Genomic DNA, 20,687 nt, shown 5'->3' on the forward strand with positions numbered 1-20,687 from the left:
GAAATTTGTTAGAAATACTGAAATGCAATATAAGGAAGTTAGTAAGAAGTTCGTTATGATGATTTTATAATTAATTTTGTTTATACTCATGATTTTTGATTAAAAGTTATTATGCATTTATCATTGTTGTTTTATAATATTCCTACATGAACTTACTAGATAGATCACAGGAGCAGATAATGTAATATTCACTTAACTAGTTGTTATGTTTTGGTGCAATGCTCCACTCTACGTGTATACTTCTTGTGTTTCTCCTTCTTTTGGTGAAAGATGTGTTTTTGCAAAACACACTTTAATTCTAAAGTTAGATGGGAAAAAAGAGTGAAATGATTGTGTGTTTATACCTAGAAGACAATTATCTTATTTATAGAGTGGCTAAAATTTAATATGTTCCATGCAATTGACATTTCCTCTCTGGTGATCTCTTGAATATCAAGTGAAAAGTTATGTGTTGATTTTTTTGTTAAAACCCATTTTGAGATAGGTTTTATTAACTATTTAGTTTTAATAAAATCCATAAATATCAAAATAGTGTGAACACATCGTTGCTCCAAGATGTGTGGCAAATAAAATTTTTGGTTTTCAGGGATGACCTCAGATTCAACTTATCGCGGTGTGCCATGTTCATAAACTGAGGTAGACATGTCAAATTTCATGGCTTTGGTGTTTGAAATTCTTCATGTTTTGTACTTTGAGTTGTAGATTTTCTTAGTCAACGATCCATAATATATTTGAGTTGGGATACTTAGGATCATACATTTAAACAAGTACCCAAACCCTTTTGAAGTTTAATAAGTATTCGGTTTAAAAAGTATTTAAAAAATTAAAAAATTGAATGTTTTACTAGATGGAATTTATCTAAGTAGATGTGTTGTACTAATGTTATATATGTGCTTCATAGAATTGCATATATGGCATGAGATTGAAGTCTAATATTTGGATTACATTAACGCTATCATTTTGACGCGCTTATGATCTTGGTTGTGACTCATTTGTGGTCTGTACCGTTAGGCTAACATGTTGATGAGAATGCTAATTTATGAGGCGCTATCAAGCTCTTATGATCTATTGATCTTGGTTAATGTTGTTTCATGTGAATCATTGAATATGGATCATTCGTAATTGTTGATGAAATGTTTCCATCACATATTTACTCTCTTTGTCTTCCATTTCAAGTAATAAATGGTCACACACAACTCTTTCTAATTTTGAAGTATTCCATAATCTATTCTTTCCTTTTATCAAGAACGTTGATTCTGTCATTATTCTATATTTGTAGGTCATATAAAAAAATACCTCTTTTTGGGAATATTAATTAAGACATTTATTTGTTGAAAATTAAATTTGATGTCACAAATGGTATCTACTTTTCTATGGCTTGGGTACACATAATAATTTTAGTATGTTTTATATCTATAAATAAATATTAGAAAATATTTATTTTGATGTTTAAGAATCATAACAAGTTTGTAAAAGCGTCAAACTAGTTGGAGTTTTACAATTTTGAAACAAATTTTTAAGTTGCAAATTCTCTTTAGTAAGTGACTAACAATATTCCACATAGCCAAAATATCCGCAGAAATCATCAAATAAGATATCTCTTCAATTCGCAATAAAACAATCGGAATTATTTACTTATAAAAATAATTATTTGAATACTTCTTAAAAAATAATTTCAATATGAAATTCTAAATATTTAAATGTTTTTACTTTATTGCAACTTTTATCTATATAAAAATAGGTTGTTATACAGATTTACAACATAAACCAAATCAAATTCATCATAAAAAGTGATTGGCCTATTGTTGAGGACCTGGGACTTGAGAGTTTGTTCCTCTTAATGTTTCAGGTTCAACACTTAGTAGTGTCAACTTTTTGTTATTTATCTCATTTGTTATTTTTTACTTTTGTTTGAGGTCCCAATCAAATCTACTATTTATTTATCATCTTATCATTTAAATATTGTTCGTAAACGTCTTTTAAATTTGCATTTAAATGCTCTATTTTTATTCTTGTAACAATCATTTAAGTATTATTAATAAATACTCTAATTCTATAAGACAGGAGTGCAAAAGTAATTTACTTCGACGATGAGTATAATATATTTCACAAAATATATTCAAATGTTTGCAATTTGTCATAGCTTGACTTAGTATTATCTTAATTAAATAAAACAAAAAGTAGAAATTTCTTATAATTTTAATTCTTGATGTACACTATGATAGACAACATTTGAAATTTGTTAGAAATACTGAAATGCAATATAAGGAAGTTAGTAAGAAGTTCGTTATGATGATTTTATAATTAATTTTTTTTATACTCATGATTTTTGATTAAAAGTTATTATGCATTTATCATTGTTGTTTTATAATATTCCTACATGAACTTACTAGATAGATCACAGGAGTAGATAATGTAATATTCACTTAACTAGTTGTTATGTTTTGGTGCAATGCTCCACTCTACGTGTATACTTCTTGTGTTTCTCCTTCTTTTGGTGAAAGATGTGTTTTTGCAAAACACACTTTAATTCTAAAGTTTGATGGGAAAAAAGAGTGAAATGATTGTGTGTTTATACCTAGGAGACAATTATCTTATTTATAGAGTGGCTAAAATTTAATATGTTCCATGCAATTGATATTTCCTCTCTGGTGATCTCTTGAATATCAAGTGAAAAGTTATGTGTTGATTTTTTTGTTAAAACCCATTTTGAGATAGGTTTTATTAACTATTTAGTTTTAATAAAATCCATAAATATCAAAATAGTGTGAACACATCGTTGCTCCAAGATGTGTGGCAAATAAAATTTTTGGTTTTCAGGGATGACCTCAGATTCAACTTATCGCGGTGTGCCATGTTCATAAACTGAGGTAGACATGTCAAATTTCATGGCTTTGGTGTTTGAAATTCTTCATGTTTTGTACTTTGAGTTGTAGATTTTCTTAGTCAACGATCCATAATATATTTGAGTTGGGATACTTAGGATCATACATTTAAGCAAGTACCCAAACCCTTTTGAAGTTTAATAAGTATTTGGTTTAAAAAGTATTTAAAAAATTAAAAAATTGAAGGTTTTACTAGATGGAATTTATCTAAGTAGATGTGTTGTACTAATGTTATATATGTGCTTCATAGAATTGCATATATGGCATGAGGTTGAAGTCTAATATTTGGATTACATTAACGCTATCATTTTGACGCGCTTATGATCTTGGTTGTGACTCATTTGTGGTCTGTACCGTTAGGCTAACATGTTGATGAGAATGCTAATTTATGAGGCGCTATCAAGCTCTTATGATCTATTGATCTTGGTTAATGTTGTTTCATGTGAATCATTGAATATGGATCATTCGTAATTGTTGATGAAATGTTTCCATCACATATTTTACTCTCTTTATCTTCCATTTCAAGTAATAAATGGTCACACACAACTCTCTCTAATTTTGAAGTATTCCATAATCTATTCTTTCGTTTTATCAAGAACGTTGATTCTCCCATTATTCTATATTTGTAGGTCGTACAAAAAAATACCTCTTTTTGGGAATATTAATTAAGACATTTATTTGTTGAAAATTAAATTTGATGTCACAAATGGTATCTACTTTTCTATGGCTTGGGGACACATAATAATTTTAGTATCTTTTATATCTATAAATAAATAAATATTATAAAATATTTATTTTGATATTTAAGAATCATAACAAGTTTGTAAAAGCGTCAAACTAGTTGGAGTTTTACAATTTTGAAACAAATTCTTAAGTGGCAAATTCTCATTAGTAAGTGGCTCAACAATATTTCACATAGCCAAAATATCCGCAGAATCATCAAATAAGATATCTCTTCAAGTCGCAATAAAACAATAGGCATTATTTTCTTATAAAAATAATTATTTTAATACTTCTTAATTAATAATTTCAATATGAAATGCAAAATATTTAAATGTTTTTACTTTATTGCAACTTTTATCTATATAAAAATTGGTTGTTATACAGATTTACATAATAAACCAAATCAAACTTATCACACAAAGTGGTTGCCTTATTGGTGAAGACCTGGGACTTGAGAGTTTGCTCCTCTTAATGTTTCAAGTTCAATACCTGGTAGTGTCAACTTTTTGTTATTTATCTCCTTTGTTATTTTTTACTTTTGTTTAAGGTCCCAATAAAATCTACTACTTATTTATCATCTTATCATTTAAATATTGTTCGTAAATGTCTTTTAAAATTGCATTTAAATGCTCTATTTTTATTCTTGTAACAATCATTTAAGTATTATTAATAAATACTCTAATTCTATAAGACAGGAGTGCAGAAGTAATTTACTTCGACGATGAGTATAATAAATTTCACAAAATATATTCAAATGTTTGCAATTTGTCATAGCTCGACTTAGTATTATCTTAATTAAATAAAACAAAAAGTAGAAATTTCTCATAGTTTTAATTCTTGATGTATACTATGATAGACAACATTTGAAATTTGTTAGAAATACTGAAATGCAATATAAGGAAGTTAGTAAGAAGTTCGTTATGATATTTTATAATTAATTTTTTTGATACTCATGATTTTTGATTAAAAGTTATTATGCATTTATCATTTTGGTTTTATAATATTCCTACATGAACTTACTAGATAGATCACAGGAGCAGATAATGTAATATTCACTTAACTAGTTGTTATATTTGGGTGCAATGCTCCACTCTACGTGTATACTTCTTGTGTTTCTCCTTCTTTTGGTGAAAGATGTGTTTTTGCAAAACACACTTTAATTCTAAAGTTTGATGGAAAAAAAGAGTGAAATGATTGTGTGTTTATACCTGGGAGACAATTATCTTATTTATAGAGTGGCTAAAATTTAATATGTTCCATGCAATTGATATTTCCTCTCTGGTGATCTCTTGAATATCAAGTGAAAAATTATGTGTTGATTTTTTTGTTAAAACCCATTTTGAGATAGGTTTTATTAACTATTTAGTTTTAATAAAATCCATAGATATCAAAATAGTTTGAACACGTCGTTGCTCCAAGAAGTGTGGAAAATAAAAAATTTGGTTTTCAGGGATGACCTCATATTCAACTAATCACCGTGTGCCATGTTCATAAACTGAGGTAGACATGTCAAATTTCGTGGCATTGGTGTTTGAAATCTTCATGTTTTGGACTTTGAGTTGTAGATTTTCTTAGTCAACGATCCATAATATATTTGAGTTGGGATACTTAGGATCATACATTTAAAGAAGCACCCAAACCCTTTTGAAGTTTAATAAGTATTCGGTTTAAAAAGTATTTAAAAAATTAAAAAATTGAATGTTTTACTAGATGGAATTTATCTAAGTAGATGTGTTGTACTAATGTTGTACATGTGCTTCATAGAATTGCATATATGGCATGAGGTTGAAGTCTAATATTTGGATTACATTAACGCTATCATTTTGACGCGCTTATGATCTTGGTTGTGACTCATTTGTGGTCTGTACCGTTAGGCTAACATGTTGATGAGAATGCTAATTTATGAGGCGCTATCACGCTCTTATGATCTATTGATCTTGGTTAATGTTGTTTCATGTGAATCATTGAATATGGATCATTGGTAATTGTTGATGAAATGTTTCCATCACATATTTTACTCTCTTTGTCTTCCATTTCAAGTAATAAATGGTCACACACAACTCTTTCTAATTTTGAAGTATTCCATAATCTATTCTTTCTTTTTATCAAGAACATTGATTCTCCCATTATTCTATATTTGTAGGTCGTACAAAAAAATACCTCTTTTTGGGAATATTAATTAAGGCATTTATTTGTTGAAAATTAAATTTTATGTCACAAATGGTATCTACTTTTCTATGGCTTGGGGACACATAATAATTTTAGTATCTTTTATATCTATAAATAAATATTATAAAATATTTATTTTGATATTTAAGAATCATAACAAGTTTGTAAAAGCGTCAAACTAGTTGGAGTTTTACAATTTTGAAACAAGTTCTTAAGTTGCAAATTCTCATTAGTAAGTGGCTCAACAATATTTCACATAGCCAAAATATCCGCAGAATCATCAAATAAGATATCTCTTCAAGTCGCAATAAAACAATAGGCATTATTTTCTTATAAAAATAATTATTTTAATACTTCTTAATTAATAATTTCAATATGAAATGCAAAATATTTAAATGCTTTTACTTTATTGCAACTTTTATCTATATAAAAATTGGTTGTTATACAGATTTACATAATAAACCAAATCAAACTTATCACACAAAGTGGTTGCCTTATTGGTGAAGACCTGGGACTTGAGAGTTTGCTCCTCTTAATGTTTCAAGTTCAATACCTGGTAGTGTCAACTTTTTGTTATTTATCTCCTTTGTTATTTTTTACTTTTGTTTAAGGTCCCAATAAAATCTACTACTTATTTATCATCTTATCATTTAAATATTGTTCGTAAATGTCTTTTAAAATTGCATTTAAATGCTCTATTTTTATTCTTGTAACAATCATTTAAGTATTATTAATAAATACTCTAATTCTATAAGACAGGAGTGCAGAAGTAATTTACTTCGACGATGAGTATAATAAATTTCACAAAATATATTCAAATGTTTGCAATTTGTCATAGCTCGACTTAGTATTATCTTAATTAAATAAAACAAAAAGTAGAAATTTCTCATAGTTTTAATTCTTGATGTATACTATGATAGACAACATTTGAAATTTGTTAGAAATACTGAAATGCAATATAAGGAAGTTAGTAAGAAGTTCGTTATGATATTTTATAATTAATTTTTTTGATACTCATGATTTTTGATTAAAAGTTATTATGCATTTATCATTTTGGTTTTATAATATTCCTACATGAACTTACTAGATAGATCACAGGAGCAGATAATGTAATATTCACTTAACTAGTTGTTATATTTGGGTGCAATGCTCCACTCTACGTGTATACTTCTTGTGTTTCTCCTTCTTTTGGTGAATGATGTGTTTTTGAAAAACACACTTTAATTCTAAAGTTTGATGGAAAAAAAGAGTGAAATGATTGTGTGTTTATACCTGGGAGACAATTATCTTATTTATAGAGTGGCTAAAATTTAATATGTTCCATGCAATTGATATTTCCTCTCTGGTGATCTCTTGAATATCAAGTGAAAAATTATGTGTTGATTTTTTTGTTAAAACCCATTTTGAGATAGGTTTTATTAAGTATTTAGTTTTAATAAAATCCATAGATATCAAAATAGTTTGAACACGTCGTTGCTCCAAGAAGTGTGGAAAATAAAAATTTGGTTTTCAGGGATGACCTCATATTCAACTAATCACCGTGTGCCATGTTCATAAACTGAGGTAGACATGTCAAATTTCGTGGCATTGGTGTTTGAAATCTTCATGTTTTGGACTTTGAGTTGTAGATTTTCTTAGTCAAGGATCCATAATATATTTGAGTTGGGATACTTAGGATCATACATTTAAAGAAGCACCAAAACCCTTTTGAAGTTTAATAAGTATTCGGTTTAAAAAGTATTTAAAAAATTAAAAAATTGAATGTTTTACTAGATGGAATTTATCTAAGTAGATGTGTTGTACTAATGTTGTACATGTGCTTCATAGAATTGCATATATGGCATGAGGTTGAAGTCTAATATTTGGATTACATTAACGCTATCATTTTGACGCGCTTATGATCTTGGTTGTGACTCATTTGTGGTCTGTACCGTTAGGCTAACATGTTGATGAGAATGCTAATTTATGAGGCGCTATCACGCTCTTATGATCTATTGATCTTGGTTAATGTTGTTTCATGTGAATCATTGAATATGGATCATTGGTAATTGTTGATGAAATGTTTCCATCACATATTTTACTCTCTTTGTCTTCCATTTCAAGTAATAAATGGTCACACACAACTCTTTCTAATTTTGAAGTATTCCATAATCTATTCTTTCTTTTTATCAAGAACATTGATTCTCCCATTATTCTATATTTGTAGGTCGTACAAAAAAATACCTCTTTTTGGGAATATTAATTAAGGCATTTATTTGTTGAAAATTAAATTTTATGTCACAAATGGTATCTACTTTTCTATGGCTTGGGGACACATAATAATTTTAGTATCTTTTATATCTATAAATAAATATTATAAAATATTTATTTTGATATTTAAGAATCATAACAAGTTTGTAAAAGCGTCAAACTAGTTGGAGTTTTACAATTTTGAAACAAGTTCTTAAGTTGCAAATTCTCATTAGTAAGTGGCTCAACAATATTTCACATAGCCAAAATATCCGCAGAATCATCAAATAAGATATCTCTTCAAGTCGCAATAAAACAATAGGCATTATTTTCTTATAAAAATAATTATTTTAATACTTCTTAATTAATAATTTCAATATGAAATGCAAAATATTTAAATGTTTTTACTTTATTGCAACTTTTATCTATATAAAAATTGGTTGTTATACAGATTTACATAATAAACCAAATCAAACTTATCACACAAAGTGGTTGCCTTATTGGTGAAGACCTGGGACTTGAGAGTTTGCTCCTCTTAATGTTTCAAGTTCAACACCTGGTAGTGTCAACTTTTTGTTATTTATCTCCTTTGTTATTTTTTACTTTTGTTTAAGGTCCCAATAAAATCTACTATTTATTTAACATCTTATCATTTAAATATTGTAAATGTCTTTTAAAATTGAATTTAAATGCTCTATTTTTTTTCTTGTAACAATCATTTAAGTATTATTAATAAATACTCTAATTCTATAAGACAGGAGTGCAAAAGTAATTTACTTCGACGATGAGTATAATAAATTTCACAAAATATATTCAAATGTTTGCAATTTGTCATAGCTCGACTTAGTATTATCTTAATTAAATAAAACAAAAAGTAGAAATTTCTCATAGTTTTAATTCTTGATGTATACTATGATAGACAACATTTGAAATTTGTTAGAAATACTGAAATGCAATATAAGGAAGTTAGTAAGAAGTTCGTTATGATGATTTTATAATTAATTTTTTTGATACTCATGATTTTTGATTAAAAGTTATTATGCATTTATCATTTTGGTTTTATAATATTCCTACATGAACTTACTAGATAGATCACACGAGCAGATAATGTAATATTCACTTAACTAGTTGTTATATTTGGGTGCAATGCTCCACTCTACGTGTATACTTCTTGTGTTTCTCCTTCTTTTGGTGAAAGATGTGTTTTTGCAAAACACACTTTAATTCTAAAGTTTGATGGAAAAAAAGAGTGAAATGATTGTGTATTTATACCTGGGAGACAATTATCTTATTTATAGAGTGGCTAAAATTTAATATGTTCCATGCAATTGATATTTCCTCTCTGGTGATCTCTTGAATATCAAGTGAAAAATTATGTGTTGATTTTTTTGTTAAAACCCATTTTGAGATAGGTTTTATTAACTATTTAGTTTTAATAAAATCCATAGATATCAAAATAGTTTGAACACGTCGTTGCTCCAAGAAGTGTGGAAAATAAAAATTTTGGTTTTCAGGAATGACCTCATATTCAACTTATCACCGTGTGCCATGTTCATAAACTGAGGTAGACATGTCAAATTTCGTGGCATTGGTGTTTGAAATCTTCATGTTTTGGACTTTGAGTTGTAGATTTTCTTAGTCAACGATCCATAATATTTTTGAGTTGGGATACTTAGGATCATACATTTAAAGAAGCACCCAAACCCTTTTGAAGTTTAATAAGTATTCGGTTTAAAAAGTATTTAAAAAATTAAAAAATTGAATGTTTTACTAGATGGAATTCATCTAAGTAGATGTGTTGTACTAATGTTGTACATGTGCTTCATAGAATTGCATATATGGCATGAGGTTGAAGTCTAATATTTGGATTACATTAACGCTATCATTTTGACGCGCTTATGATCTTGGTTGTGACTCATTTGTGGTCTGTACCGTTAGGCTAACATGTTGATGAGAATGCTAATTTATGAGGCGCTATCACGCTCTTGTGATCTATTGATCTTGGTTAATGTTGTTTCATGTGAATCATTGAATATGGATCATTGGTAATTGTTGATGAAATGTTTCCATCACATATTTTACTCTCTTTGTCTTCCATTTCAAGTAATAAATGGTCACACACAACTCTTTCTAATTTTGAAGTATTCCATAATCTATTCTTTCTTTTTATCAAGAACATTGATTCTCCCATTATTCTATATTTGTAGGTCGTACAAAAAAATACCTCTTTTTGGGAATATTAATTAAGGCATTTATTTGTTGAAAATTAAATTTTATGTCACAAATGGTATCTACTTTTCTATGGCTTGGGGACACATAATAATTTTAGTATCTTTTATATCTATAAATAAATATTATAAAATATTTATTTTGATATTTAAGAATCATAACAAGTTTGTAAAAGCGTCAAACTAGTTGGAGTTTTACAATTTTGAAACAAATTCTTAAGTGGCAAATTCTCATTAGTAAGTGGCTCAACAATATTTCACATAGCCAAAATATCCGCAGAATCATCAAATAAGATATCTCTTCAAGTCGCAATAAAACAATAGGCATTATTTTCTTATAAAAATAATTATTTTAATACTTCTTAAATAATAATTTCAATATGAAATGCAAAATATTTAAATGTTTTTACTTTATTGCAACTTTTATCTATATAAAAATTGGTTGTTATACAGATTTACATGATAAACCAAATCAAACTTATCACACAAAGTGGTTGGCCTATTGGTGAAGACATGGGACTTGAGAGTTTGCTCCTCTTAATGTTTCAAGTTCAACACCTGGTAGTGTCAACTTTTTGTTATTTATCTCCTTTGTTATTTTTTACTTTTGTTTAAGGTCCCAATAAAATCTACTATTTATTTATCATCTTATCATTTATATATTGTTCGTAAATGTCTTTTAAAATTGCATTTAAATGCTCTATTTTTATTCTTGTAACAATCATTTAAGTATTATTAATAAATACTCTAATTCTATAAGATAGGAGTGCAGAAGTAATTTACTTCGACGATGAGTATAATATATTTCACAAAATATATTCAAATGTTTGCAATTTGTCATAGCTCGACTTAGTATTATCTTAATTAAATAAAACAAAAAGTAGAAATTTCTCATAATTTTAATTCTTGATGTACACTATGATAGACAACATTTGAAATTTGTTAGAAATACTGAAATGCAATATAAGGAAGTTAGTAAGAAGTTCGTTATGATGATTTTATAATTAATTTTTTTGATACTCATGATTTTTGATTAAAAGTTATTATGCATTTATCATTGTTGTTTTATAATATTCCTACATGAACTTACTAGATAGATCACAGGAGCAGATAATGTAATATTCACTTAACTAGTTGTTATGTTTTGGTGCAATGCTCCACTCTACGTGTATACTTCTTGTGTTTCTCCTTCTTTTGGTGAAAGATGTGTTTTTGCAAAATCAATTTAATTCTAAAGTTTGATGGGAAAAAAGAGTGAAATGATTGTGTGTTTATACCTGGGAGACAATTATCTTATTTATAGAGTGGCCAAAATTTAATATGTTCCATGCAATTGATATTTCCTCTCTGGTTATCTCTTGAATATCAAGTGAAAAATTATGTGTTGATTTTTTTATTAAAACCCATTTTGAGATAGGTTTTATTAACTATTTAGTTATAATAAAATCCATAGATATCAAAATAGTGTGAACACGTCGTTGCTCAAAGAAGTGCGGAAAATAAAATTTTTGGTTTTCAGGGATGACCTCAGATTCAACTTATCGCGGTGTGCCATGTTCATAAACTGAGGTAGACATGTCAAATTTCGTGGCATTGGTGTTTGAAATTCTTCATGTTTTGTACTTTGAGTTGTAGATTTTCTTAGTAAACGATCCATAATATATTTGAGTTGGGATACTTAGGATCATACATTTAAACAAGTACCCAAACCCTTTTGAAGTTTAATAAGTATTCGGTTTAAAAAGTATTTAAAAAAATAAAAAATTGAATGTTTTACTAGATGGAATTTATCTAAGTAGATGTGTTGTACTAATGTTGTACATGTGCTTCATAGAATTGCATATATGGCATGAGGTTGAAGTCTAATATTTGGATTACATTAACGCATTATCATTTTGACGCGCTTATAATCTTGGTTGTGACTCATTTGTGGTATGTACCGTTAGGCTAACATCACTGTGCCAAATAAGGGAAAAGAGGGCGCTTATTTTGGCCTATAACAGCGCTTTTAAGCGCCCTCTAAAGTGGCGCTGGCATAGGTAAAGACAGCGCTTTGTTTTCCTGGAGAAAGCGCTGTCTAAAGTGGCCCTTTAAGGGCCACATTCTAGCGCGCTTTCAGAAAAAAGCGCCCTCTGGAGTTGTCCATAAAGGGCCACCTTAGAGGGCGCTTTCTGGATAAAGCGCCTCTAAAGTTGTCATGTAAAGCCACCTTAGAGAGCCACCTTAGAGGGCGCTTTCTGGATAAAGCGCCCTCTAAAGTTGTCAATGTAAAGCCACCTTAGAGGGCGCTTTCTGGACAAAGCGCCCTCTAAAGTTGTCAATGTAAAGTGCTTAGAGGGCGCTTCCTGCAGAAAGCGCCCTCTAAAGTGTTAGTTATTTTAAAAAAATTTGTTTGAAAAGCAGTGGGTATTTAATTGGGAACCTGTTCGCATGCTGCAAAAGTGTAAAATTCATATTGATTTCATCCTTTAATCCAATGTTATACACCATTAATCCATTGATATATACAACATGAATCCATTTATATACAACATTAATCCTCCATATATACAACATTAATATATGATTCTTTGATCAACAATATACAACAACATATTCATGATTTAGTAAAACTAGTACAACAACAATATACAACATATATACAACAACAACATACAACAACAACATTCCATACATATATGTACAACAATATACAACCTAGCTATATGATTCTTTGATCAATAATGAATTGACACAATTCATCCTTCATTTCATCCAAATGAGCTCTTGAGTAAGATTTGTATTCGTCAAAGTACTACAATTAAGAGAATAAAACATATTCAAGATTTAGTAACAAATTAGATGAAATATCCGATAATATTAAAATAAACCCTAAGTTATTATTCCATACCATTTTTGGGATGTCTATACGATTCAACGCAGTGATATCTCTCATAAATCTCAATACAAAAAATCCGCAATCGACCGAATTGTTTTACTGAGGACACTACACAGAAAAACAAACATATATATATATAGTTAATTTCCTACAAACACTATTATAAGCAAAAAATAAACACTATTATAATTAAGCAAAAATAAGATACTTAATATATACCTCAACTCTGACCCAGGTAATGTCATTCCTATTACGATAATTCTTTTTCGATCTAAATTTTAGTATTGCCCTAACAAAATAAAAACGTATATTGAGATCAATCTGACAGACATAATTAAATATACAAATACACACGAATATTTAGGGGAATTTCACTTACGCGTCAACCGTCTTCTTCATACTCGGATATTTACTCCAATCACCCGATAACGAATCCAGATAATACACTATGAGTCTCGAAAGATCCATAGCAACCAACACCCAGTGACCACTGTAAAATAAGACAAAAATTTAGATGAATGAAAATTTTCTACGTAAAAGATATACATAGATTAGAATGAAATTATTAGAAAGAAAATCTAACCCGTTGCCAGAATTAAACGGTAAAAAATACAAACTGGGTGTAGTATTATCGCCGGCCGCCATGAATCTATCGACTAGATCATTCTTTACGGATGTTGGATTTTTCGTTATTAACGTTGCGTTGATACGGGAAGCAGCAATAAAATTGAAACGGTTACACAATTCAGTTCCCCGCATCAATGTTACATACATATACCTTAAATAGAAACATAATAAACATTAGACTACTCTTTGAAATGTGTAAATAAATTGTTCAACTAAGTAAATTATAGATTGATCGGAGTACCATATGTATGTATGAATGACAGCGATGCCCAATTCGTCGTGTTCAAAAAGTTGTTGCATGTCCTTCCTTGCAATTATTTCGAAATGAGCAATTCCGAAAACACCTTCATCAAAATCTATACTACAAATGGCCCCGTGCATAATATCGGACTCTTCCACCATTTTCTCAAGACGCATCATAATTTGAGATTTTGTCCCGGACGTCGTTGGAATATCCTTACCAGCGCTTTTCAACTTTCGACCGGGAACCTAAAAATTCATATAAAATAAATCATGACTTTTTGTGATGCAACAGAATCGTTGCGTATATAATTAAATGGGTATATATATTTGTACCTCTTTTTGAGATGCAACCGACTCGATGCGTCTTGAAATCCCTTTACCAGCTTTATGTGTGGGTCTTGTAGGAGTCTAACATTACCATGTAATAAGGATTGATTAAATATCATAATTGTAGCTGAATTGAAATGTGAATACTAAATATTCATAATCATTTAGAACATATATACCTCGGCATCTGGGAAACGTAGATCTGACGGCCAACCAACAAAGGATCCGACTGCATCTCGCATCAACGTTGTCTCTGAAACAACGTCAGGTAATGGTAGAAGGGCGTCCGTATCTAATACAAGGTCAACCGAAACATTCATATATCCCACCGGGAGGGGATTATGGTGAAGTAATTCACCCGAAGTATTGTGCACTTTTCCCTTGCCAACTATGCGATAAGTTGGTGACGATAGATACAGCTGACAAGGTGAAATGCCCTTAACCAATAATAAATGTTATTGTTAACGTGTATATGTGTCAAGTAAAAAAGTGCTATTTTAATTTCATAATAACATATATAATTACCTCGGGAAATTTCGGTTGACAATTGATACTAGCTCGGTCACTAGTATCTTTTGCCTCGGAAGCGCACCTTTCCTCTCTATACCTTGCATTCTCGTTTTGCAGTTGGAGTACTTGTGCCCTTAACTCCGCCAAGGTCTCCATCACCTCTTTGTTGGTAGGATTTTTTGTTTTTGGTTTTTTATAAAATGACGACGGAGTCACACCAAAACCCTTACCCCTCACACGACCGGAATACTCAGGAACATTTAGTACTCGACTAAGTACGCTCCTGCAATTCTGGACCTCGGTTGAAGGTAAGGTTTGGGATAAAGTCTCCTGAAATATTATTAGAGGAGATTAAAAATGAATTATATGTCTAACAAAATTTTCGATATAATTAAAGAAATAATGTTACATATACTTACACATTCGTCATAAACATTTTGGACCGCTTCAACGACAGCCCCATCCTTCCCAACCCGAGCAGCCTTCCATAATACGTGCTCCGGAAGAGATGTTGCGTCACTTTTCTCCTCGGCTAGCTACACATTGAATTAGATTATAAGATCATCAATTATAACATATTGTGACAATGTATAAGCTCATAGCATTTGAATATACTCACAATTCTTTGTTATAACCGTGCATATCCCGTACGCCCTTTTTTGTACGGATACGCGGGTTTTGATGCCCTTTTCCGATTTTTGTCGCTTACTTCCTGGATAAAAAAGTTTAAGGCATATTAGAACCAAGTAACTTAACAATTGTATAATACCATAATTAATAGACATTACATGGAATTTTTCGTTTCTTCGTTTGGCGACAAAGTTATCCCATTCATCGGCTGAAATAATCTCGGCATACTTCATTGGCCGTTCTGCTTCAACAAATTTTCCTTCCTCATCCTTGAGAAATTTGTTGGACAAAAAGGATCGAAATCCTCGGAGTCTTTTTCCGGCCAATTGAATACAATATTTTTGCCGGCTTTCATCGATGTGAAAGGATCTCTAAAAAACATACACATGGAGTATGTTATTATAAGTAATATTATAACAATATATGGTCAACAAATAGTCAACAAAAAAAACATATAACAATATATGGTAAGTACCTGTATCTCGGACCATATTTTTTCTTTGCCAACCTTCAATTCCGGACTTCTCCAATTATCACATGTAATCGGAATATGTTGTCGAACAAGGAAACCAATGTAACTTGCCAACATTGAACCGTTAGGCTCAATTAGTTGGTCTTCAGCACTCCAATGTACTTCAAATTTTACACCCTTGTCTCTTGCACGAATGATTGACTTCATAACAGTCATTCCTCGTTTGATTTCTTTTTCAACATTGTTACGTGATCCATTCACGTCATGGGTATCGTCTTGGTTAGCCATTTTATCTGTAATATAGAAATGATTCAATAAGACCCAAGTAAGACAATGACCATATTCGTGAAGCTACACAAAAAACACATTCATATACCTTCCATTTCTCTCATGTTACAACAATCTAAACTCTTTTTTTTATCATTATTGAATACAAACTCACACACACCTACTGCATACAAAAGACCAATGCAAACTTATGGTGTTTGGAACATGAACAAACTTGCATCCATAATCATCAAACTTCCAAGCACAAGTTCAAACACACTTCAAATGATATCAGTTTTCAATCAGAAATAAAAAACTCAGTTTGCCCTAAACAACATTAATCAACATAATGCACAAAATGTAAAACTAAGTTTAGAAAATGCCCTAATCAAACACATGAAGAAAGTGAACGGTAATGATGGAGAAGAGAAATACCTTCAAGGTGACGGTAATGATGGAGAAGAAAGTGAACAGTGACGGTGGACGCAGATAACTCAGTGAACGTGAACGCAGCAGCAGAAAAAGGCGACGGCGACGACGATGGTGAGGGAGGGAGAACGACGGTGAGTAATCGCAGTAGAGAGAAAACCCAGTTACGTAAACGAAATAGCTTGTAGAGAGGGAAAATAAAGAGACATGCAGTATATGTTATAATTTTAATGTTTACTAAAGGGGACCTTAGAGGGCACTTTTGTAAAAAAAGCGCCCTCTAAAGGGGGCCTAAGAGGGCGCTTCTAAAAGCGCTCTCTAAGGCTTTCCAAAAGCGCCTTCTAAACTGGAAATGTACATGGACTTAGAGAGCGCTTTTTTAAAAGCGCCCTCTAAGGGTAACCTTAGAGGGTGCTTTCATTAAAGCGCCCTCTATTGGTGTCCATCCATTTCCTCATTATTTTTTTTTTGGCTTCACTTTAGAGGGCGCTTTGTTACAAAAGCTCCCTCTAAAGGGGGCCTAAGAGGGCGCTTCTAAAAGCGCTCTCTAAGGCTTTCCATAAGCGCCTTCTGAACTGGATATGTACATGGACATAGAGAGCGCTTTTTTAAAAGCGCCCTCTAAGGTTACCTTTAGAGGGCGCTTTCAATAAAGCGTCCCCTATTGGTGTCCCTCCATTTCCTCATTATTTTTTCGCTTCACTTTAGAGTGCGCTTTGTTACAAAAGCGCCCTCTAAAGTGCGTTGTCTATTCCAGTAGTATGCTCCTTATTTTTTCTCTTCACTTTAGAGTGCGCTTTTGTAATAAAGCGCCCTCTAAGGGGCGCTGTCTATTCCAGTTTTTGGCGTAGTGCATGTTGATGAGAATGCTAGTTTATGAGGCGCTATCACGCTCTTATGATCTATTGATCTTGGTTAATGTTGTTTCATGTGAATCATTGAATATGGATCATTCGTAGTTGTTGATGAAATGTTTCCATCACATATTTTACTCTCTTTGTCTTCCATTTCAAGTAATAAATGGTCACACACAACTCTTTCTAATTTTGAAGTATTCCATAATCTATTCTTTCCTTTTATCAAAAACGTTGATTCTCCCATTATTCTATATTGTAGGTCGTACAAAAAAATACCTCTTTTTAGGAATATTAATTAAGACATTTATTTGTTGAAAATTAAATTTGATGTCACAAATGGTATCTACTTTTCTATGGCTTGGGGACACATAATAATTTTAGTATCTTTTATATCTATAAATAAATATTATAAAATATTTATTTTGATATTTAAGAATCATAACAAGTTTGTAAAAGCGTCAAACTAGTTGGAGTTTTACAATTTTGAAACAAATTCTTAAGTTGCAAATTCTCATTAGTAAGTGGCTCAACAATATTTCACATAGCCAAAATATCCGCAGAATCATCAAATAAGATATCTCTTCAAGTCGCAATAAAACAATAGGCATTATTTTCTTATAAAAATAATTATTTTAATACTTCTTAAATAATAATTTCAATATGAAATGCAAAATATTTAAATGTTTTTACTTTATTGCAACTTTTATCTATATAAAAATTGGTTGTTATACAGATTTACATAATAAACCAAATCAAACTTATCACACAAAGTGGTTGGCCTATTGGTGAAGACCTGGGACTTGAGAGTTTGCTCCTCTTAATGTTTCAAGTTCAACACCTGGTAGTGTCAACTTTTTGTTATTTATCTCCTTTGTTATTTTTTACTTTTGTTTAAGGTCCCAATAAAATCTACTATTTATTTATCATCTTATCATTTAAATATTGTTCGTAAATGTCTTTTAAAATTGCATTTAAATGCTCTATTTTATTCTTGTAGCAATCATTTAAGTATTATTAATAAATACTCTAATTCTATAAGACAGGAGTGCAGAAGTAATTTACTTCGACGATGAGTATAATATATTTCACAAAATATATTCAAATGTTTGCAATTTGTCATAGCTCGACTTAGTATTATCTTAATTAAATAAAACAAAAAGTAGAAATTTCTCATAATTTTAATTCTTGATGTACACTATGATAGACAACATTTGAAATTTGTTAGAAATACTGAAATGCAATATAAGGAAGTTAGTAAGAAGTTCGTTATGATGATTTTCACTACGCCAAAAATGACTTTTAACAGCGCATCTTAGACAGCGCTTTTAAAAGAAAGCGTTGTCTAAGGTTAAAATTAAAATAAAACACGGAAAATGTTCCAAGAAAATAATGAAAGCGCTGTCTAAGGGGGGGTCTTAGACAGCGCTTTCTAAAAGCGCTGTCTAAGACCCCCCCTTAGACAGCGCTTTTAGAAAGCGCTTTTAAATATAGACCTTAGTCAGCGCTTTTGGTAAAGCGCTGTCTAAAGTCTTTAAATTAAAAAAAATTAAAACCAAAAGCGCTGTCTAAGGGGGGGTTTAGAAAGCGCTTTTGGAAAGCGCTGTCTAAGGCATACCTTAGAAAGCGCTTTCCACAAAAGCGCTGTCTAAGGTCTAATTAAAATAAAATTTCAGACTCCATTTCAATTTTCGTTCTCTGTTCTTTTGTTTTCCCTCTTCTTCACTCACCTCACAAACTTCCGCCATTTCCTCTTCCCCTCAATCTCCATCAGCCATAACCTTCTTCTCAACTCACACAACATCACGCAGACACTCCAAAACACGACATCCCCATATCACCTTTACTTTCTCTTCCTTCAACTTCCGAAAACCCTATTTTCCGCCTTCGAGGGTCCCTCCGCCGTCACCCAAACAATCGACCGCCGCACTCGCCTCTCACCTCCGAACCTCCACCGTTTCCGCCACCGCACTCCTCATCTCAACAATCTCAACCGTGCCGATATTCCCAAAATTTACAACAACAAGCTACAAAGTTTGGTGACAGGTGAATACTAGTTAGGATGTTAAATGGATTTTGGTGAATGTTAATTGAAGTTTTAGGACTGTTGTAACAGTTAGTGTGATAATTATAGATTGCTTGAGTTAGGATTGTTTGAATTGTTATTGCATTTTAGTGATTGAGTTAGTATGCTAACTTGTTAGTGATTATTATAATTGTTATGGAATTGGATGATTATTAGCAATAACCTTCTTCCCCTCAATCTCCATCAGCCATAACCTTCTTCTCAACTCACACAACATCACGCAGACACTCCAAAACACGACATCCCCATATCACCTTTACTTTCTCTTCCTTCAACTTCCGAAAACCCTATTTTCCGCCTTCGAGGGTCCCTCCGCCGTCACCCAAACAATCGACCGCCGCACTCGCCTCTCACCTCCGAACCTCCACCGTTTCCGCCACCGCACTCCTCATCTCAACAATCTCAACCGTGCCGATATTCCCAAAATTTACAACAACAAGCTACAAAGTTTGGTGACAGGTGAATACTAGTTAGGATGTTAAATGGATTTTGGTGAATGTTAATTGAAGTTTTAGGACTGTTGTAACAGTTAGTGTGATTATTATAATTGTTATGGAATTGGATGATTATTAGCAAATGATGTTAGAGCTGTTAAACTAGTATGCAATTGTGTTAATAAATTGTTAGGTAACTAATTGTGTTAGGAGAGTTAGATTAGTAGTCAAAACAGTTAGGAAAATGTGTTATGAAAAATGTTAGTTAATAAGCTGTTAGTAATTAGAGGTGACATGAGTTAGAAGTCCATTGATCATGTTAGTTGAGGTTAGTATGGAAGTTAGAAATCATTATTGTGTTGATGGACGTTGCAATGATATGCTAAAGTTAATGATGCTTTGAAATCAATTTGAATGTTCATTGAAACTACTATGGAATATGGTTGGTTTATTGATTTTGAATGTTGATTCTTGTAATATAAAAAATGAAAGTGATGAGGTAATTAAAGTTGGTATATTGGCGTATCGGATACGTTATTGAAGTTTATATTAACATTGGTTATGTATAGGTTTTTGAAGTTTAAAATGAATTGAACTTTATAATTGTTAGGATATTCAAAGATACTACCTTAGTTATGTATTTTCGTCTGGATTAATTGTTTACTTTAATAAGTAGGAAAACCATGGATAAAACAT

This window comes from Lathyrus oleraceus, chromosome 5 (assembly GCF_024323335.1).
Source record: "Lathyrus oleraceus cultivar Zhongwan6 chromosome 5, CAAS_Psat_ZW6_1.0, whole genome shotgun sequence".
NCBI classification, from domain to species: domain Eukaryota; kingdom Viridiplantae; phylum Streptophyta; class Magnoliopsida; order Fabales; family Fabaceae; genus Lathyrus; species Lathyrus oleraceus.